Source organism: Ananas comosus, linkage group 19, assembly GCF_001540865.1.
Source record: "Ananas comosus cultivar F153 linkage group 19, ASM154086v1, whole genome shotgun sequence".
NCBI classification, from domain to species: domain Eukaryota; kingdom Viridiplantae; phylum Streptophyta; class Magnoliopsida; order Poales; family Bromeliaceae; genus Ananas; species Ananas comosus.
Genome location: NC_033639.1, coordinates 8,462,170 through 8,485,507, shown reverse-complemented (window position 1 = coordinate 8,485,507; position 23,338 = coordinate 8,462,170). Strand labels below are relative to the sequence as shown.

At 37.7% G+C, this 23,338-nt stretch overlaps 1 long non-coding RNA gene across 5 annotated transcripts; it reads right to left on the bottom strand.

The window, feature by feature from the left end:
• On the bottom strand, positions 1-22,937 carry LOC109724630. 5 transcript variants are annotated; one of them, XR_002219987.1, is made up of 7 exons: positions 22,318-22,937; positions 21,915-22,220; positions 21,685-21,803; positions 21,308-21,414; positions 3,369-3,439; positions 831-1,014; positions 1-733 (listed from the first exon to the last, which is right to left on the bottom strand). It is a non-coding gene; the product is annotated as an uncharacterized LOC109724630 (long non-coding RNA). The 5 variants fall into 5 exon arrangements; XR_002219989.1 differs by lacking the exon at positions 21,308-21,414 and adding an exon at positions 7,310-7,409; XR_002219986.1 differs by lacking the exon at positions 21,308-21,414 and having other exon boundaries at positions 4-733.

Sequence of the window (23,338 nt, the reverse complement as noted above, 5' to 3'; positions counted from 1 at the left end):
TTCAATGTGGACCTTGTTTTTATTTTCTTTTCTTTTTTTTTTTTGTTTATTGAGGCCCATTTACAATGTATTTTTCTACAGTTGAACACCAACAAGGAGAAAAAACGTACATGTACTTTTCCCAGGTGTAAATCTTTGGTACTTAAAAGTCACTAATAATCATAAATCAAAGTACTTTTCCCAGGTGTAAATATTTGGTACTTTAAAAGTCACTAATGATCATAAATCAAAGTACTTTTCCCAGTTGTAAATAACTAACAATCATAAATCAAAAGTACTTTTCCCTCCTCCCTCAACCCCAATCCAGTGCAACTCCCCACAACATCCCCTAAAAGCACTTATGCTCTCCCATTTAAAAGCTCCTCTTAAGAGAGAGTGCCCCTCTTTAGAAGAGTAAATTTGGGATTTAGCTACTCTTTTCAATTTTTTGCCAGTGTCTTTTGGAGAATGTGAAAAGGAGAAATTTAACATAATACACATCTCATTGATGATGCAGTGATTGGTATAACATAAATAGATTTTGAGTAGGAACTAAGGCAATTCCCTAAATCACAATAAGTACATAAGACTCAATTTAATTAACGAGTCGATACCTGAGAAGAGAGAAAGGAAGAAGATAAATCTGCAATTGACACTGGGACACAATTCTGCGCACAACAGCCGTCGACGCATCGAATAAATCGCAAGGAACATCGAATCAGGAGTTATGTTAACTTCTCTGAAATCTTTGAACCTACAAGCAAAAGTAGTCCACCAAGCAATATGAAACTCATACCTACATAACATGTAGAAACAACAGAGAAAAAATGTGGTTGAATCCAGTAGCTCACCTTCAAGCCAATTAGCAGCAGTTTATAGGAAAATTATAGCAGAATTTGACAAATATCATGAAAAGTTTATATTTTCTCTCTCTTTTTCTTTTTCCGGTGTAAAATGCTTCTAGTTTGGTTTCTGACAAGAATGATCTTCATCAGCATCACCGAGCCGGAAAGGAATGATACTTACCGTACCAAACTGCCAAAATAAAGAAAGAAAACAATTTTGGACAAAATATTAGATATAATCTGTTTTGTTAAAAAAGAAAAGAAAATAACCAAACAATGGAAGGATGATGATAACCAAATCATAATGAAAAAGGAACAAAAGAAAAAGGAGAACAAACAGACATTGCCAGTTGACGCGGTAAGGAAAAGACATTCAATAATAGTCCTTCAAGTAGTAGAATTCTTTTTGTTGTATTCTTTTGCTACAGAAGTTCCAAATCACATGAAATAATAAATATCCATAATGATTCGCTACAACATAGTGTCTAATATTTAAGTATAACTCAATTAAATATCCCAACTAGTCGACACCCAATTTGGTGGAAGTAACTGCTGCGGAATGTCAGCGTGCATTTAGATCAATGAAAGGAGAAACTTGCGAAGACTGAAGAGTATAAAAAGATTAAGAATTCAAAAAGGTGCTCAATCCACATTTTGTTCTATACATACGGTTCCCCTTGCTAACCATAATCTATTTCAAAGTTGTCATTCCCCCCCTTGTATGAGAAATCAAACTCGCCTGACATCGCAGAGGTGAGAACTTTATAGTTAAACTAGGCTAAAATCAAAGATTGATTACGTACAAGGTCGTTAAACAGCCAAAATTAGTAGGGTTCATCGCTATCGAAAAGACATGTTCTACTCACAGCACTATTTCGTATTACAGAAGATTACAGAAGAACAGAAAATTTCCTGAGACTACTGCGAGGGCAATCATAGTATATTGCTGCAGGATGACAGGCATGATTTTGGAACCTCAAAGAAACGATACATAATCTCACTTACTATTGGTTGTAATTATAAAGTGAAACAATAATTTGGCAGAGAATTGCTGTTCCCCAATTCGATCTTCCGTACCAAAACTTTATAATTTCAAAATATAAGAACTGCAAAATTTTGTCATTTCCCGCATTATACATTGCTACTGTAACATATCCTCGTTTACCATTACTAATTGTTTGCACACCACCCATGTCTGACTCAAAATATGAATAAGCTGCTGAAAATACACGAGGCAAATGTCGGCCACCACACAAAAAAATAAATAAATAAAAATAAAAATAAAAATAAAAATCACTTAAAGATATTTGAAGCTTCTAATTCTTAGCACATAAATATGTTAATTTTTCGGATATGCTCATGCTACTTCAACTAGAGAGGCTAAGAGGGTGATGTGTCATCATATATACCTAGCACCTCTAAAGAGAGAGTTTGACACAAAAGATAAAGTTACCGAGAAACTTCCACACCAACCTCTAAACTCTTACTTCCATTATCTATACATTCTATCCTCTTTTGTCATTTTGCAGGCATAATATCAAACCTTCCTAGCAGAGGGAATAATAGAAATAACATAGAAAGGATTTAGTCACAAGAAGCTTAAGAACTTTCCAAGGGTTTGCTAAGAGCACATATTAAGTAGCTAAAATTGTCAAGTAAGGAGATTGAGCGAAAAGCGACAAAGTTACTTTAACCAAAACAGTAGACAATTATGTAATATGTTTACAGAAATTCTGCTCTTGCAAACTTAACAATGCACTCAAAAACCAACAATAGAATAAAATATCTTTGTTCTCTATATACTGTAAATAGTACAATAGGCTGATTTTACTGCAGCCTTTCTTCTGCAACGTGTTCAGCACCTAGATATTAATGTATCAATGTCATTACTGCACCTAGATCTTAATGTTCCTGTCTCATTACTTCGTCAAACAATGAACAGGATTTTCCCTGTTCATTTCAAAAATAATAGAACAGCGTAAACATCATAATGAAGACGGAAACCAACGCAGCCATAAAATTACGTGCACAAGATTAAGAAGCACAAGGACGAGAGAGATAGAGAGAGAGAGGTAGAAGAATCTCTTCAGAGAAAAAACGGCTATTATTAAACTCAAAAAACTGTGATGGCATAAACCCTAGGGTCATATATAGACACATCTCATATAACTATCCAGAAGTAGTGAACAAATCAAATCCTAGTATATTATAGTAATTATAGTACTAAGCACTAACTACGCTTATTTCTGACTTGTTCAGCCATATTTAAAGACTGATCTGCTAGACTGATCTGCTTCATTTTCCTAACAAATTTTTCGTAAACTAACAAATGATGATTTCGGCAACTGCCTAATGGATATCACTGAAAAGTAAAAGACAAATTCATTAACTACTATCTGCAGGACTTTCCATCGTCTTTATGTTTTGCTACGCTATTCTTAACAATCATCCAGTAGCATATACGCGCACACAATAATCATATCCTAGGATGAAAAATAGTTGCAACAAAAAAGTAAAACTAAAACTAATATATTATTTACTTACCAACATTGAGATAGGTAATGATGTCATGTCAAAGACTAGATTGGCCACATCAATCACCGCGAGTTCTTAACCTATTACAAGTAAAGACCAGTACAATCAAATAAAAAAGGGAGAAAAAATCTCAGAAAAATGACAGAATGCAACCATAAACATATTTAGAGCGTCAACACATGCCAAATACAATTTGATTAATCAGAGAATTTCAGGAGGTTTGTTAATGATGAACAAGATGATAAAGAACAAACTTAACACAAGCAGCATTTGTTCTGTCTAGCACACGAATATAAAACGTGGAGCAATGCTACTTGTACACCCAACAGTGGGTTAATTCTTACACCAAGGACCAACGCTTTCACACTAGTCTTATCACTTCCTATGTTTTGAAATACGATTAATCCAAAAAGGGTTGTCTAAACTTTTGAATAATGGGATGCAACATTTACACACAAAAAGTTAGGTAGAGTATCATTTTGCTAAAACGTAAGCATAGCATGTAAATTGTTCTCAAATGGAGTGAAATACAACGAAGAAACCGACTCTTGCTATAATACCATATTAAAATAATGTGAAACAACAATTTATCACCAAAAGCTTAAGCTAGCAAAAAAAATATTTTAATATTATAAAATATTTGGGATAATATCCAATATGCCCTTCAAAACTTGAGATATATATTTAATAGCATAAAAATTCTCACTTTAAAGTGATAGAAGAATAGCAACAAACATGACAATAATAAAACCAATGTTCAAGCCCCTTTAAATTCACAAATAGCAATATAACTTGAGACAACCCTCAAAAACTCAATGGCAACTAAAAGATGGCAATAGAATAAAAATAAAATGCTGATTACATCAAAAGTAATATCTAATTTAGAGTTTATAGCAGACAAAGAGTAAACTAGTCCTATACCAATGGCCAATAATAACTATAAGGGTGTAAAACAAGCCCCGCGCTGCCTTCGTGATGGGGTAAAATATATGTCCTATAATCCGCCCTACCTAAAACTCAGCCTACTGGCTGTTGCTAGGCAGGCAAGAATTCTGCCTACTGGCGGACATCTGTTTAGCCAAATCAAAATTAAGATCCATAGGCGTTGTATCTGTACGCTTTTAGTGAATTGCTCCTTTTTTAAGCACGAGCTTTTGGAATTGTAGTTTCCACCGAAGATTCAATAAGTGGCATCAAAGCAAGGCACGGGTTATGCATGCTGTAATTTAGGAAGATGCTAGGGTTGAGAAGGGAGGATTGTTGACGGATAGGCCAACATCCTGCCTACAAGGAGCAAGCCGGGTTAGGTCAAGTCACAGTCGAATCCGTCGGCGATATATCTATATACTGAAAGTGATTGATCCCTTTCTAATAGCTCAAGCTTTTGGAATTGTGGTGATCACTGACGATCCAACAAAACTAACGTTTAAAACTCAAATAATATTGTAAAAAAAAAGATATTACAAGTTGTCTTATATTTTAAATACTTATTCGAAGTGGAATCGGGGCGAATTCAGGGAGGGAGTTGGTGAGGTATATGCAGGATCGAATAAAGGCAAATCAATTTTTCTACCGTCTCCCACCCTGAATCTATTGAAGATTATAAAAAACACCCCCATTTACTGCCCTGCATTTGTTCAGGACCCATTTGGATAGGTATTAAAATGAGGTATAGTTGAACTATATAGTGGAATAGAATTTATTTTTTACTATGTATTATTTGAATAGGCTAAAAGTAAGCCCCTAAACTAGAACGAACTTAACCTATATACCTAGGAATGAACTATTCTTAAAATCTACTCCAACCTGAAAATTTTTTTTTTTTTCCATTGGCCGTACCTTGTCCCACTCCACAACCTTTTCTCTTTTATCTTTTCCCTTTTATCTTTCCCCTTCTCTCCCAAACTAACGAACCCCCTCTTTATTTTCCTCTACCCTTTCCGTTGCGCCGACACCACCTATCCTCCGCCACCTCTACCTACTTATTTGTCGCGTCTTTCTCCTCATCCGCCTCCTCCTCCTCCTCCTCTCAGTAACGACCGAGCCCAGTAGCAATAATAACTTGTTGGGCCCAAACACCAGCCCAAAATGCTTAAGCCCAGTTATTTTTACTAGTGTCTAAGTCTCTTATATATTCAATCACATCCCCATTCATATCCGATGTGGGATTATTGGGGTGTGACAGACTCCCCCCTTTAAGGCCCTGACGTCCTCGCCAGTCAAATCACACACAACCCAAGATCACCAGGCGATGTGAGAATCGTCTCGCTAGCCTTATCATCCAAACCCTGGTATAGCCGGTCATCTTGTCATTCAGACTCTGGCATAGCCTATCACCTTGTCTTTCAGACCCTGACTCAGCTGAGACTCGCCACACATTTTCGGCTGGTGAACTAGCTCTGATACCAAAAGTAACGACCCAGCCCACTAGCAACAATAACTCGTTGGGCCCAAACACCAGCCCAAAATGCTTCAGCCCAGTTATTATTACTAGTGTTTAAGTCTCTTATATACCCAATCACATCCCCATTCATATCCGATGTAGGATTATTGGGGTGTGACACTCTCCCCTCTTATCCGCATCCCACCTTGCTATCAAGCCCCGGGTTACAGCTGAAGTCTCGAGCACACCAACAGACCCACCGTATGCAAGGGATGTCCTGTAAACATGAAATGTAATACACCTGTAGAAGCAAGTCCTAAAATCTACAACAACCCTAGGAGTCTACAACTAGTTTGTATCAAAGATGAGATAAAATAAAATAAACTAAACATAAAGTCATATTGTATATACATGAAATTTAAAATATGCATAATACGCCTCCCAGATAACTATAACTAAAATACATCAGAGTGTAGGGTGCTGAACAAGGCCCATGAGGCACGACGCAAGTTAGGACTATACTCTATGTAGGTCCTTTAGAGATTGGGTAAGTAATGGAATTTGGTTATTTTAAACCAAATTGATGCATAATTGAGAGTTGAGGCATAATTCATTCTACTTCACGTAGCGTAAAGGCATAATAGTAGTTACAATTATTTCATACTTACTTTATTACAGTTATTGTCTCCAATTTTCTTACTACTGATGCTTTAATTGACCTAATGGTGTAGTGCGCCTCTTCAACGGCAGTATCCACTGGGAACTATATTTTATAGTTCTCACACCTGTGATTTGGTGTTTTTCTTTTAGAGCCTTCAGGTATGTGGGAGACGCTTGATTGTAAAAAAGGAATCTCATAATAGCTAGAACCCTTTCACCCGTCTAGACCGAGTAGAGATTGACCTTTATATTTTCGGGGAGCTATGTTGATTTGACAATATACTATGTTTTAATTATGCGTAACTAAGGGTTGATGAGAAAAATTATGTATACCTTTCTGGAAGTAATGTTAGATATAATCTATTTCTAGTCTAGTAGTAGTTAATGTTTATGCTCCGGATGCTTTTCAACATGGACCTCTTTTTTGTATAAAAGCATGTTGAAACTAGTAAGTTGTACACGCTTCGTGTATACGAAGGCATCCTTATACATTTGGCGAGTATGTGGTTGTGCCCGGATTAGGCCTCCACTATGGCCTGGGGCGTTACAACTATTGAGATAGTTGGAAGGGTGGCAGTGTGGTTAGAATAGCTGGTTACGGTGATGACAAGACTTGAGTTGATAGCAAAAACAAGACTAACACAACCTATAGCGGTGGCAACGAAGCTAATACAATCATAAGTAGCTCTGTGATGCAGGGGAAGGAGTTTAAAAATCCAAATCTCAAATTGAAAGCAAAATCTTATAGATCTGAAACTCTCTAATGCAATTATGTGTTTTGGCATAGCGAGACTTAAACACGAATGCGTAAAAAAAATAATTTATGAATAATGAAAATCATAAACGACACAATAAAACCCAAATAAAAAGATTGAATTTAAATAGAGAATGAGATGGAAAGTTGTACCATCAAGAAATCCGCAGTCGGGATTAGTAACCGCGAGCGCTGAACAGGAGTCGTCAAATTCCTAAAGGTCAATCCAACGCCGTTTCTGCCGGAGCACCATCTATAACGAGAAAAAGTCTTAGATAAAGGGAACGGGAGGAAGAAAAATAATAAAAAATAGAAACGGTTAGGGTTAGGAGAATATTGCACAGAGAGAAAGATGACGAGGGATCCTCAACAATGCATCGGTCAAAAGATGGTGCAGGTGCGATCTCAAAGAGGTGGATATTACGGCCACGGAGAGCGTACGGTCAAAGGTTGAGAGCGACGGCTAGGGCAAACAGCGAGTCCCCTCGTTGATGGCACGTGAGTGGATAAGGTCGTCAAGCGGGTCTGCCGAGGACCAGTCTCGTAATCCAAGTAGATGCCTTTTTTCTTAATGGACCGTGTTTTCGCGAGTTTGAACCCATTAACGAAAACAATCCAACAAGCTTCTCTTTTCGTTTCTTGCTCAAACGACGTCAAAATTTCGCAAGAAAATAATCAAATCGAAGAGAAATAAAAGGCGAATAAAATAAAGGGACTCACTCCCTACAGACTCACTTCGGTCGACGCAAAATCGCGAAAGAAAATATCCGAGGACATCTCTCGAAAAAGTGGAATTTCCTAAAAATTAACGTCTCCTATACAGATGGTCAAAGCCAACTTTATAGAGTTTTCTAGTTTCTACTAACAACTCAAAACAATAAAGTTCTTATCAAAAAGAACTAATATTCAAGTAAATCTAAAAAAAATCTAAAACAAAAAATAATATCTAAAATATCTCAATAACTAAAATATCTAAACCTATCCAAAACCACGCAAATCCGGCTCGAACTCAAGTTGCACCCAATGTCTGAATCATGGTGCGATCACGTCATCAAGCCAGATACTGGGTTTTCGACGGCGGCGGGTATAAATCTAAAATAGGCCCTGTCCGCATCAATTTTCCATTTCTTCGAAAAATTCGACTCCGTCGAATTGACAACAATGTACTCCTCATAAAGCTTCGGATTGAGTTGTTGAAGTTCACCTCGGGAAATCAATGTTGCGTCCTCTTTGGGTCAATATAGCCACTTAACCAAAAATCTAAACTCTCCATCATTTTTTGTGGATATTATTTGGTCGTCAAGGATTGCCTCAATATCATCTTTTCTTTGCAAATGGGTTCTAGAAACGAGAGGTGAAGGTGGCAAAGGAAAAAGTGAATCTTGATTTTCAGAGGAATAGAATAATGTAAGGTCCTCAACATTGAAGGTGGGCCTAATTCCCACGCTAGACGGTAATTCCAATAGATAGGCATTAGATCCAATCTTCCTAAGAATTTTAAACGGACCCATGATCTTTGTATGCAATTTTCTAATAGCCCTTTGCGGAAGCCTTTCAGGCCTAACTCGAAACATCACCATGTCTCCTGCATTAAATTCAACTTCTCGTCTGTGTTTATCGACATCCCTTATATAATTTTCATTACTCGAAATTATTTTTCTGCGAATCTCATTATGTAAGTCTCGCATGTGTTGAGCAAATGAGAATGCATATTCACTTGGCATATGCTCTATCGGGAGGGGTATCAAATCAATAGTTTTCTTTGGATTATATCCGGTGACTATTTCAAAAGGAGTCATTCCAGTTGTTCGATTTACAGAACTGTTATATGCAAATTCCGCTTGTGATAAAATAAGATCCCAATTTTTAATGTTTTCACCGACAAGATATCGAAGTAGATTACCCAAACTCCTATTGACTACTCCTGTTTGATTGTTAGTTTGTGCTTGAACATCAGTTTGTGGGTGATGGGAAGACGAGACAAGCAATTTTGTACTCATGATTTTCCACAAGGTTTTTTAGAAATAACTAACAAAAAGAAAGTCCCTATCAGTTATGATCAATTTTGGTAATCTATGAAGATGTACAATTTCAGTCACAAAAAGTTTTGCAATATGAGTAGCATCTGATGTCTTACGACCAGGAATGAAGTGTACCATTTTGGAAAAATGGTCGACTACAAGAATCAAATCGTGCTTTCCAATCGTTTTCGATAAACCTAGAATGATATCCATGCTTAAATCTTGCCAAGGAAAATGGAGTACGGATAATGGTATGTACAATCCTACATTCTTCCGACCGCCTTTAGCCCTTTGACACGTCCTACACCATGCCACGATGCGTGTAACATTCTTTTTGAAACTTGGCCAATAGAAGTGATCCTCAACCATAGAAATGGTTTTGTCTCGACCAAAGTGTCCGGCCAATCCTCCTGCGTGTAATTCCTACCCAATGAAATCTTGCAAAGAACCTTGCGGAACACATAAACAACTACTCCGAGAAAGAAATCTGTCCCGAATGACAAAATTAGTGTTGGTTGGTTTGCCTCTAAAATTGAAGAATAGATCTCGCTAAAGTCCGGACATGAGGGATATTCTTCCTTAATACTATCGAACCCAATTACATTCACGCCAACATTATTTGAGGTTGCTACAAGTCGACTCAATGCATTAGCAGCTTTATTTTCTACTCCGGTTCGATGTTTTAACACAAAAGTGTATTCTTGCAAATACTCAACCCACTTTGTGTGCCTCAGATTTAATTTCTTTTGGGAATTCAGGTATCTAAGAGCTTGATGATCGGAAAATAAAATAAACTCTCTAGGTAATAAATAGTGTCTCCAAAATTTTAATGCTTGAACTATCGCATACAATTCCCTACCATAAGTAGAGTACTTTTGTTTGGCCTTATTCAATTTTTCACTGAAATAGGCTATAAGATGACCTTCTTGATTTAAAACTCTGCCTATTGTAGCCCCCTGAGGCATCATAAGAAACTTCGAAAACCTTTTCAAAATCAGGCAATTTTAAAACCGGTGCTTTTGTCATTTTCTCTTTGATTTCTTTGAAAGCTTCCATTATAGTACTAAAGTTTTTAATGAACCTACGATAGAAAGTTGCTAGGCTATGAAAACTCCTAACATCATGAATATCTTTAGGCTCGAGCCATTTCCTAATTGCTCTCACCCTTTTTGGGTCAGCCGATATCCCTTCTTTGGACACAATAAATCCCAAAAATATGACTTGAGGTTGCATGAAAGTGCAATTTTAATGTGAATGAAAAAATTCTTTCTTTAAAACTTCAAAAACTTGGCGGATATGATCTAAATGTTCATCATTGGACGGCTATAAATCAAGATATCATCAAAATACACGACCAAAAAATTGCCAATAAAAGGTCTAAAACCTTGGTTCATGACCCTTATGAACGTACTCGAGGCATTTGTCAAGCCAAATGGCATGACTAGCCACTCAAACAAACCTTCTTTTGTTTTAAACGCGGTTTTTCACTCATCTTTAGGCCTGAGCTGAATCTATTGGTAACCACTATGAAGATCAAGTTTTGTAAAAATGGTCACTCTAGTCATCATATCTAGCATGTTGTCCAAACGTGGAATTGAAAACCGGTATTTAGTTGTGATTTTATTAATAGCACGGCTGTCAACGCACATGCGCTAACTTTCATCCTTTTTGGTGTGAGTAATGCTGGTATTGCGCATGGACTCATGCTCTCTCTTACAAAACCCTTTCTAATCAAATCATCTACCTGACATTTCAATTCAGCGTGCTCTTTCGAGTTCATTCTGTAATATCGTAAATTTGGTAAAAATAAACCTGGGACTAGATCTATTGCATGTTGTATATCCCTAAGTGAGGGAAGTTTATTGGGCAATTCTTCAGGTGCGAAGTCGCTAAATTCAGCAACTAGGGTTTTGATCATTAAAGGGGTTTCAAAAGGTTCAGATGAATTAGGAATCTCCTTGACGACTAAAGCATAAACAATATTAAAATCAATTTCTTTGGAAAATTATTTTCTATTGAGAATGTGAAGATGCTTTGTTGTTTCAATTTGTGATGGGGGGTTTTTGAAACTTTAACTGAACTTGGACTCGGATCTTTTGAAAACTTTGAGCCTTTTGATGATAACTTCTGTTAAGAGGGTTTGGTAGGCGAAAACATAGGTGTTAGGTCGACCATAATGTATAACAGAAAGGTTATATAGCCAGGGTCTTTCTAAAAGTACGAGAGCGATATCCATGGAAGGACATCACACCAAATCTGGTCCGAATAGGTAGCAAAGTTAAGCGGGACCAAACAACGTTTTATAATGGGCATAATTGTCTTATCAACCCACGCAACCTTGTAGGGATTAGGGTGTGGCTCAGTTTTAAAGTTTAGACGCCCTATTGCAGCTTCAGAAATTACATTGATGCAGCTACCGCCATCAATGATGACCTTACAACTTTTATCCCTACATTTTGTGTAGGTGTGAAAAATGGAAGTGCGTCTCCAATCGTCTTCATTTCTAGGTTGGGTTAGGACACAACACATGACTTGTAAAGTAGTATTTTCATCAAACGCTTCTTTTGATTCTAGCATCTATTCATCACTGGGAATTTCATCGTCTCTGTGCGTGACTTTCTCTAAATCTTCAAAATCTTCACCATCTAGCTGAACATGCATGTTCTGCCTTAGGCACTCATAAGCATAATGACCCATTTTTTGATAGTTAAAACACCTACCCTGTGCATTTCCTCGTTTGGTTTCATCTGTAACTAAACTCTTTCCCTTAGAATCTTGATTCTGTCAATTTTGAAAATTGTTTGTTTTGTTAGTGTTAAAATTCATACCCATGTTTCTTGTGTTTTTATCAGTCCATTTTCCTGTGAATCGTCGAGCTGGTACCTTTAAATATTTTTCATATTCTAAGGCAAGCGGAAAGGTTGCTCAACAGTGGCAACCCTATGTGGCACAATTTCGCACTGCAATTCCTCGCGCAACCCATTACGGAATCGCGAAAAGGTTCGTTGTTCTTACTCTTGAACATCACAACGGATATTCATCTCATTAAATTCGGCCATATATTCGGCAACTGAAAGAGAACCTTGCCGAACAGCATTCAATTGATCATACAACCGTTGCTTGTACGTGGATGGCAAGTATTTCTCTCTCAATTTAGCCTTTATTTCTGCCCACAAAGTGATAGGCTCTTGGCCAAGCCGTTCTAAGTGCCTTTCGATGCCAATCCAATATTGTTTGGCGGCGCCAATGAGTTTCATTTTACAGACTCGTCGGTTATCAGACATTTCATACCAGTCAAAATACTGGTCCATGTCAACGAGCCAATCTGCGAATGCCTTAGGACCAAATTTTCCATCAAAAGTGGGTGCGTCAATTTTAACTTTCTTTCTTATGTCATCTTGAAAAACAGTAGTTCCGCTTTCTCGAAAAATAGGGTTAGTTCTAGCAATGTGCTGAATTTCACGTGCTTGTGGAGTGCGTGATGCTGATGCTTGTGGATCTATTTCCATAATGACATTATTTTGTGCAGAAAGTCTCTCAGAGTTTTGTCTCTAGGCTGGTAACCCTATCTCGAATGTCTTGAATGTCAGTTGATAATTCATTTAATTTTTCCATAATTTGTTTAATGGGATCATTTTGGTCATCAAGATTAGGATTCCTAAACTATAGCCCTGATCTAGTTGTCATGACGCAAACCTAAAGCTCTGATCCCAAATCTCATGAAGGGGAAGAAGTTTAGAAATCCAAATCTCAAATTGAAAGCAAAATCTTATTGATCTGAAACTCTCTAATACAACTATATGTTTTGGCTCAGCGAGACTTAAACACAAATGCGTAAAAAAAATAATTTATGAATATTGAAAATCATAAACGAAGCAATAAAACCCATATAAAAAGATTGGATTTAAAACAGAGAACGAGATGGAAAGTTGTACATCAAGAAATCCGTAGGCGGGATTAGTAATCGCGAGCGCTGAACAGGAGCCGTCAAATTCCTAAAGGTCAATCCAATGTCGTTTCTGCTGGAGCACCATCTGTGACGAGAAAGAGTCTTAGATAAAGGGAACGGTAGGAAGAAAAATAATAAAAGATAGAAACGGTTAGGGTTAGAGAAATATTCAGCAGAGAGAAAGATGACGAGAGATCCTCAATAATGCATTGGTCGAAAGATGGTGCAGGCGCAATCTCAAAGAGGTTGATGTTACGGACGAGAAGGGCGTACTGTCACGGGGTTAGCTTTTTCGCCTTGAAAATTCCCACGCAGCGCTCAAGTGTCGCACACCCGAGCCAGCCTTCCCAAGTCCTTAACACGGACATGTCTTGCAAACTTAACAACGGAATACCAATCCAAGCATTTTGCCAAGCTTGCTCCTCTGCGAGACTTATAGCCGACCCCTCGCCTGTAATCGAACCCCTCGTTGGACTCCTCGAGTTCCCAACGAGCAACCCCAATACCGAGGTTGGCCACCAAGCTAGGTGCATCCCGTTTCGCCAGCCAAACTCTCCTCGAGAGTACTCTATAGCCGAATGCCTTGTTGCCTCCACCGCTAGCCCTAAGGACATCACAAGTTCTCCCCCAACTTGTCCAATATGAGTATAGCCAAGCGTCTCGCCTCCCACGCGTTTCGCTCCCGCGACTTAATCCGCACGCCTCTAGCGTCAAGGTCCGGGCTTCGCAACATCCCATGTCACGAAGGGCACTCATGAGTATAAATCCTTCTCCGTCTCGTCTCATGCACCTGGAGCGCCTACGGCCATACCGCATACGCGGCCTGCTCGCTCGGTCCGACGGCATCCATCCGATAAGCCACCCTAGTGTGTGCCACAAGCTCACTTGTCTCCCAATGCTGGCGACTTAGCGTGACACCCCGCACGCCCATGATCCGCACTTCCGTGCTTTGCATCCAACCTGTGCAGCTCTCGTGTCCCATCGCTCCTGGCAAAGGAAGCCAACAAGTCCACACCGTGCTTCTCGACCGTCCACACAGCCCTCGCTTTGCCATGGCACTCTGCGCCCTCGATCTCCTTAGGTTCGCCTCATAAGGCTCCATCCCAACAAGTCGGCCTCGCTCCGCTTCACTAGCCATCTAGTATCTCCATGGCTCGACCATGCCTGGTCGCTACCACCATTGGTCCAATCTCTCAAGGTTCACTTTACGGATGCCGATACCGCTTGCCCCATAGGGTTCCGCCCCTCAAGTCTCGTAGGCATCGCGCCCCACAAATTCTCCTTCGGCGTGCCCCTCTTTAATGATCCTATTGAGTTATGCCTCTTTAGGCCTTCGCAGGCGCCACACCTCACGAATCCCCGCTTGGCACACTTGTCTTTGCGAGCCTTGCCCTATATGGCGGGCCATTCGTCGCAAGACTATCCTCATCCGCTCGTTCGCTCCACTACAGAGATCCAAGCCGGCATAAGGTAGCGCAAGCGATCCTAGGAGGAAAGCCTCCCGGTATTCCCCACTACGTAATGTCGTCGACCTGGCGTCTCCGACATTACCCTAGGCCCGTGTCCCTTCGACCGTCCAATACCCGGTCACACGGAATGCTAGGCTTGGCCACTTCGCTAGCCAAGGGACAACCCATGTCCTATGGGTCGACGGGGGAGTCGGGGCCACTTACGACGTGTCCACCCCTTCTCTATATACCTTACAAGGCATCCTCCCCATTTGGCACCACGGCAGTATAAAGGTGCTCACCAAGGGGTACATTTTGAGGCCCCGCATGTGGCACTTCCTTGCCATGGCATGGGCCATTGCTAGGGAATTACCTCCGTTGACTTGACAGCGACTCCAACCTAATGGAACGCCTCAACCCGCAACTCCATAACTTCGTAAACCCAAGTGCTTACCAAATGTGGCCCCAAGGATGTCACGGTCGAGTCCCAGCGATCGACTCGTGACGGTACGGTCGAAGGTTGAGAGCGACGGCTAAAGCAAACGGCGAGTCCCCTCGTTGATGGCACGTGAGCAGATGGGGTCGTCAGGCGAGTCTGCCGAAGACCCGTCTCATAATCCAAGCAGATGTTCTTTTTTTTTTTTGTTGAAAGGCGTACGGCTTGGAGAACTAGGTGTTAAGAATCTTAGGGCGTGTTTGGTTCAAAGTCGGAGTTGGAATCGCAATCGGAATCAAAATAAGCTGGAATCGGAATCGGAATGGCTCATTACCGAATTCCGTTTGGTTCATCACCTGAATCGGAATCGGAATAAATCATTCCTATTGTTGGTGTTTGGTTCAGGTAGATATAAAAAACGTAATCAAATTAATATACGAACATTATCTTTATAATATATTAATTTAAATTCAAATTAAAAATTAAATATTAAAAATTTACATCAAAATTTTTAAATAATATCAAATTTTTAAATCTATTTTTTTAAAATAAATTAATCTTTGAAGTTGAGTGGATAATTCAAAATATGAAACTAAAATTTTATTTATTCAAATTCAAATTTAAAATTACAATTTAAATTTTAATTTGAATCCATAAATTTAATTTAAGTTTGAAATAAAATTTGAATAAACTTCATATAAATTAAAATTTAATTTAAATTCAAATTCATAAGTTAGATTCAAAATACTTGATTAAATTTTAATTTTTAATTTAAGTTCAAATTAAAATTTAAAATTATATATTTAATTTTTAAAATTTAACTTATATTTTAATTTAAAAAGTTGAAAAAATAAATTTAATTCGAATAAATATCCATTCCGTCCGGATTCAACTTTCAATCCGGCCTCCTAACTTTCAATCCGGCCTCCTAGACCGGATTGAAAAAATGGGTGATTGGGGCATTCCCATTCCACTCGGGAATCGGAATCGGAATGGGACTCCCGCGTACCAAACACCCACAAACGGATTCACCCATTCCGATTCCGATTCCATGGTGAAAAAGAAGCGAACCAAACACGCCCTTAATGGACCGTGTTTTCGCTAGTTTGAACCCGTTAACGAAAACGATCCAATAAGTTTCTCCTTTTGTTTCTTGCTCAAACGACGTCAGAATTTCGCAAGAAGATAATCAAATCAAAGAGAAAAAACAAACGAATAAAATAAAGGGACTCACTCCCTACGGACTCACTCCGGTCTACGCAAAATCGCGAAGGAAAATATCCGAGGACATTTGTCGAAAAAGTGGAATTTCATAATAATTAACCTCTCTCATACAGATGGTCAAGGCCAACTTTATAGAGTTTTCTACGAACAACTCAAAACAATAACGTTATTACCAAAAAGAACTAATATTCAGGTAAATCTAAAAAAATCTAAAACAGAAAATAATATCTAAAATATCTCAATAACTAAAATATCTAAACCTATCCAAAACCACGCAAATCCGGCTCGAACTCAAGTCGCACCCAATGTCTGAATCATAGTACGATCACATCATCAAGCTAGATACTGGGTTTTCGACAACGGCGCCGGGTATAAGTCTAAAGTAGGCCCGGTACGCATCACTCTAGGTTTGGAATTGTCAGCATAGGTCGGAACGACAATTTTACCCACAAGCGATGAGTCCCTAGAGGTATACAACTCAAATAAGGTGAAAAAGAGGAGCATATTCCCCAAAAGAAATGGGGATCAGAGAATTCCTTTGCGTTTGTGGGGACGGAGCGGGAACAAGGATACTAGCCACCCCGCAAAATTCCTCATCTCGAAAATGATCCTCTTCACAAATGTATCTTATATACTAATTTATTCATACATGAACCAATGTTTTAAATAGCGGCCACTGTGCCCACCATAGTGGCTGCTATAGTTGATTTTATGTGATACCGCTTCGTCATAATCTCTTAAGCAGAATTTAGCAGATCGGGTTCATAGCGACCATTTTAGCAGCATAGTGCTCACTAAAGCGGCCGCTGTAAAGTAGTCAAAAAGCGGGCACTATGAGCCCAAAACTTAAAAAAGCACAAACGGATTAAAACATCTAATCGAATTGAGTTGTCAAGTGGAATAAAAAGATCAAACCCTGTTATTAAGGGTTTGGAAGATTAAGAGGGGATCCCTTTTTTTGATTTTAATAATTTACCTAAGATATCCTTTTTGACATCCATTTACAAATTGTTTAGATTGTTAATGAACTATAGATTTTCGAGTTTATTTTTTTGGTTTATTAAATCGTAATATTTTAAAGTTAATCTTAATAAATAATGACATTAAATATGTATAGGCTTGCAATACTAAAAAAAAATAAATGATTAATTGTCTTTTCTTCAAAATTATATATACTTTTTTGTATGGAATATAAACATATTAAGTTTGTTTTTATGAAACCCACTATAGGTTCATAGCGGCCGCTACGGTGCCCTATATCCGCTTTCCGCTATGAGACCCTCCAAAACGCCATGTGCTCGCTATCCGCTATTTACAACCTTGACATGGACAATACTAGCTTTGATGCCCTTAATAAATTCTTAATTTAATCAAAAACTATAGCATAGTTAGTTATTATATAGTGTATTTGTTTTATTATATAGTGTGTTAGCAGAATAATATTTGTTTGCTATATATTTTAGTAATTTGATATATCATACTTAATAACGAAGCAATGAATAAGAAGTACAGTTAATAATTGGATAATATTTAAAACTATTTTAAGTTCAAATTAAATATAATCTAATTAAATTGCAGACTAAAAATTACTTTGAAATATTTTCTACATATGCGTGTTGTCCATGTGGAGATATGGATCTCCACGGAAATGGGAATGAGGGAGATTTCCTCCTGGCTAGTAGAGATTGGGTAGGGATTGCGACCGTATATACCCACAGGATTTGGTATGTGGTAGATGTGAAACGATTGGTGATGGCAACCACAAATCTAGGACAACAAATTGCGAGTGCGAAATAGCTAGTAGTGGCTACTGCAAAATCGAAACAAGTGGCAATGGTGGTGGATCATTAGATAATGAGTGGTAACGAGAGTAGGAATGGTTTGCTTTTTGGAAAAATTTTGCAACTTTCGACAAAGTAAATAGTTATCATCATAGTAAGAGAAAGCTTGAGCTTTTTTCTCCATTGAGATATTTCGATTAATAACATCCATAACAAATTGAAAATAGTTGTACATTAATTGTTCATCCAATCAGCAAGGATATGCAATAAGAAAGAATAGTAACAAACTAAGCATGTTGTTCAAAGCAAAAAGGTATCACAAGATATGATGTTCTAAGCATTTCTTACAATACAACCAATATGAGTGACTTATTGATAATAGCTGAAGGTGTTCTAGAGACTTAGACGAAAGACAACATTTAGTCCAAAACAGATCCAAAGGAATTTGGAATAAGAAAACCACAAAGCTTCCTCTAAGCTCTAAAGCCATTAAAGCCCTACAACAAACATTGAGTGAGTTGTACCAATAGACAATTACTAACTAAATTTCTCCAGTCCATAGCTCACAACTTTTTTACTAACAATAGAGATCATCTTAAGTTTGTCCAATCAAAAATAGGAGTAAACATGGATCATCATATTATGTAATGGGGCACAGCATATATAGTGCTGACAAACACAGCACTCCCTAATGTGCTCTTATACAGTAGTTCTAAACTAAAACAAATTGATACATATATTCAAGTCCATCCTAGAATATATACTCTAAAATATTTCTAAATTAAGTTTTCACATAACACACCAACGGACCACAAAAATCCACCTTTCATCTTATGGTTTTAGTTACATTGGGTGAAGGTTTGAGATTGAGATTCAAAAGGATAAAATACAAATTATTATGAAAATATTAAAGCAATCAAAAAGAAAAGGCAAGAATGATAAGGATAAAATGAGATTAGTATGTAGAGAATCTTTTGAAGTTTTTTTCTTTTTCTTTTTCTCTTTTTTTTTTTTAACATTAGACACATATCTTCATGCATTTTATCATTTGAGAACTAAGAGGCCTCAAATCTTCAACAAAGAAGAAATTTTAAAAAAAAAATTTCTGGCATGCAAAAGCTCCACAGTGCTAACCCATCCAAGTAAATGTCAGATCATAGATGCTAAGGGGATAAAACAGCAATGTTCCTTCTCATCCTAACGGTAACTTAGAACCAGAAAGAAATTTATCCGAGTACTACGAAACATACAATGGTTATATAAAAAGTTACATTATCAAACCCACTGTACTGTAGATTTCAAACCCACTGTACTGTAGATTTCAAAGATAAAATGTTATACATATGAGGTGATTAAAAAGAAATAATGGACAAAGAAATCAAATTGTACTAGCTGGATTAAATAAATACTTAATTCAAAGAAGAGATAAGTGAATAGATGCTATATCCATCCCAAAAAAATACAACTCAACTCAATTATAAACTAATAAAGTTACAATTAACTCAAATTGAAGAAATACAAACTAACTAAATATAAAAAGATGTTTGACGAAAAACTTAATGTAAAATGCTAGAATGCAATTCTAGCATATAGTGTGGCATATAGGTGAAGGAAAGATTCTACCATTTATTTTTTAAAAAAAAGATATTAAAAGAGAATGAAGAAAGTTTTTTATATTAGTATCGCATTTTAAATGAACAACAAAAATCGAAAACAGACCCTCAAATACAAAGAAAAGAAAGGCGATCTATTGATAGACATTTTGGTGAAGTCCAAACCAAAGTTACCTCGAAAGGGAAATCTTAATAATGAGGTCCTATTGAAATAGCGTTAAGCAAAAGATATTTACAAACTATACAATAGGACCAATTTCTATGCATACACAACTCGCCACAGTCGAATTTTAATTCACTAACATGGCCGCAAAAATTAAAAGAGGATTCAAATTTGAAATTTAATGAGATATTTTGTTGACTAGCTTTCATGCTGTGGTCTAACTTTACTGAAATACTGCTTTCTTAAACAGCAGTAGATGCAAAAACTCAAAAACATACAATATGAATATAGAGAGTGTGCACACTAAGATGATCAAAAAGGCTGAACTTAAAAACAAGAAAACGGAGCAAAAATTCTGTGACAATTAATCCACTTACCTTTAACCTAAGGACGCTTACTAAAACCTCAAGCAACACAACTTGGCTACCATTCAGCACCAAGAAATAGACAGGAGATCATCTTTACTACTTGAAGTAATTAGTTAACAGTTTGTGACTTAAAGAACCTCAAGCCAACAGCATAAAAAGTGGTTCGCATATGTTCTAATGCACGTTATAGCCCTACATATAATTTTACTCTTTCATTGGCCAACAAGTCATATTGCTCTTCCAATTAATATCTCTTCAAAATCAATGGATCAGAATCGCGTTCTTTGATCAATTCAGATCCTCCGGGACATCGAAGGCAGGAGTCAATGCACAACAGGTAAATTCGAGCCAATTGAATTACGATAAGCCTTCATGAGAACTTTCACACAAGAAAATGAACTTCCAATGCGAAGGAGCGTGATGAGTATATTCTCCACATTGGCAGCTAAAACAACAAGTTTCAATTCAGATTTTATTTCATAAAATCACAATCTTCTCAAGGCACATCCCCCTACTAGGTTAGGGCTAATCATCTTCAAAACAAATACATGCACTAATATCGTTGAATTGAGTAGTCCTTCAAAATTGTATCATACAATAGTTTTCCGTTGTAATAAAGAGGTGGCTGTAAAAACCACTAATTCATAATCCTCATTTCTCACGTCGTTAGTTCACCTACTCTAGATATAACATTTATGTTATTGCCCCAGACAATGGAAACTTGCACTAAATGTGGCTTCTTTGTGCACAAAAAAAGAGGAGCTCAATCTCAACAAATTGCAAATTACTCAATTGAGTTAAATGCGCAATGAGATCCAAGAATCCATCTTTCCTACCAATTGAATAATAATGTGGGGCTCCCATCTTGTAACTAGGTTACACATTTATCGAGTATTTTCAAAATTAACAACACAACCCGAAGCTCACGCCTAAGCACCACTTGACCTAGAAAAACCATTTACTTACAATTGATTTCGCCGCATTTAGAAAAGAAACCACTATAATTCCATGATAAACTCTTATTAGAAGAACTACGTAACCATGCGTATTGACCGCAAAAGCGACCCGAAACATTCGCCGAGAAGATAGAAACAATGAGAACTGCGCATAATGCGGTGTCTCAGGATAAGGCGGAGAGGTTGCCTTACCTTGCCTTACCCTTGTACCGGGTGTGAAGAACCCCATGCAATGGATGATGATCAGAACAAGCATTAAGGGGCCCTTTCCTATATATGGTCTTCAACTGAATCATACCCTTTCATACAAAAAAAAACAAACAAACAAGACACTGATGAAGGAGTGGTCCACAAGGAAGCTGGGGAGAAGCAAGCTCTCTCAGTAACAATGCTTTTTTACAGATGATGATACAAACTACATGCATCAAAAACCATGGAATAAGATACTGTTGCAATGAATAGGAAGGTTACAGAAGAAGTAAAAAACAATCACCACCATCACCACCTCCACCAAATTGGACATAAAAAGAAAAAAAAAAAAACAATGGCTGAGGTGAGAGGGCAAGAACCTGGAGAGAGCCCAGATCTGGGAAAAGACAAGGATAAAATCAAATCTCCTGCCTGTTTCAGGCCCTCCTCTCCTCTCCTAATCCATTTCTCACTAGGCTTCCTCATCCAAAACAAGATCCTGAGGGAGTATGAATGAATATTGTTAGGGGCCTTTCTCACTAATATTATTACTGATTTTTTTTAAAAAAAAAACAAAGTTTAAAAAAAAAATAGATAAAGTATCACTCACCTTGAAGATGTTCAAATCTTCAATGAAGAAAATGAAGTAAAGAGAATGGAGAGAAAAGCAAGAAGAAGAAGAAGAAGGAGGAGGAGAAAAGGATATCATAAAAGGATAAATAGGGAAAGAGTTGTAGGTACAAAATAAGCAAAGAAGAGACTAGTCGAACAGTGCATTCAGTTAGTTCCGCACACCCTGCAGAGTACCGTCGCCTCGCCTCGCCTCGCCTCGATCCGATCCCTCATCTCCTCATCCGTGCCCTAATTTGTTTGTGTTTTTTTTCGCCCCTCGCTTTGCTTTGCTTGCCCCTCCTTCCTGATTATTATTTCTTCAAAAATTTATTAAAAAATATAAATAAAATTAAAAATATAATTCGAATAATAATAAGAAGAATAAGAATAATAAGAATTACCATTTCCGTGCTCCGCACATCATCCTCCTCGAAAAAAGAACTCCCTCGAGACCCCCAGAAGCCTGACACCCTTGCTGATCAAAACGATGACATGGAAAAAGCAAAAGGAGATGAAAATACCAAAGAGATAAGAAGATAAGGATAATAGAGAGTTCGGGAGCGCGCACGCGTGTCCCTTCTCTCTCTCTCTTTCTCTTTTCCTTTTTCTTTTTTTTCTACACCTATCTAGAAGTTTTCCAAAAAAAATAAAAAATTACAAAAAATTATAATAATAGTAATGAAACAATTAAGAGAAAAAATTAGAAGAAATTCCGCGAGGACGAGGATGACGAGAAGAGAAGTGAGCACGCAACGAGAAGGGCATACACCATTATACCCGTTGCTGTTGTGTGCCCACTCTCTTCTGTCAGCCTTCTCAAGTAAAAGAAATAAGACGCAGAAGAAATTGAAAATTTTAATTAAATATTTTGATTTCGAATTCGAATCGCTTCTCTTCTTTTCTTTCCTCTTAGATCTAGGAACTCGGTCGATACTGCGGACTATACAAACTCTCTTTCTCGGAAAAGAAAGAGAGGGGGAGGAGGAGAAGCGGAAGAGGATAATAGTAAGGTCGGAAATGAAGAGGGTTTTTTTTTAAGATAATTAATTAATTAATAACTAATTTATTTAATAAAAATTTATAATTAATTAATTAGTTAATTAAGTAATTATGATTATGATGATAATGATTAGGGTAATGAGGGACATACATAAAGTGGGATATGGACGACGATGGTCACTTGCCCGTTGTCGACACGTGATTGGCCGCAGAGGCCACTAGGCCCGACACCTGGCTAACAGGGACCGCAGGATGTGACCGTGATGCCACGTGGCGTCGTACGGATGGGTTCCGTGTGGGCCCGCGGTGTGCGATGGGTGCACGTTCTGGTGCGCTGGATAATTTTTATTTTATTTTTAAATTTTTTTTAAATTTTTTTAGTTTTTTAATGTTTTGTTGCTTTGCCGTACTGGTATGCATCTT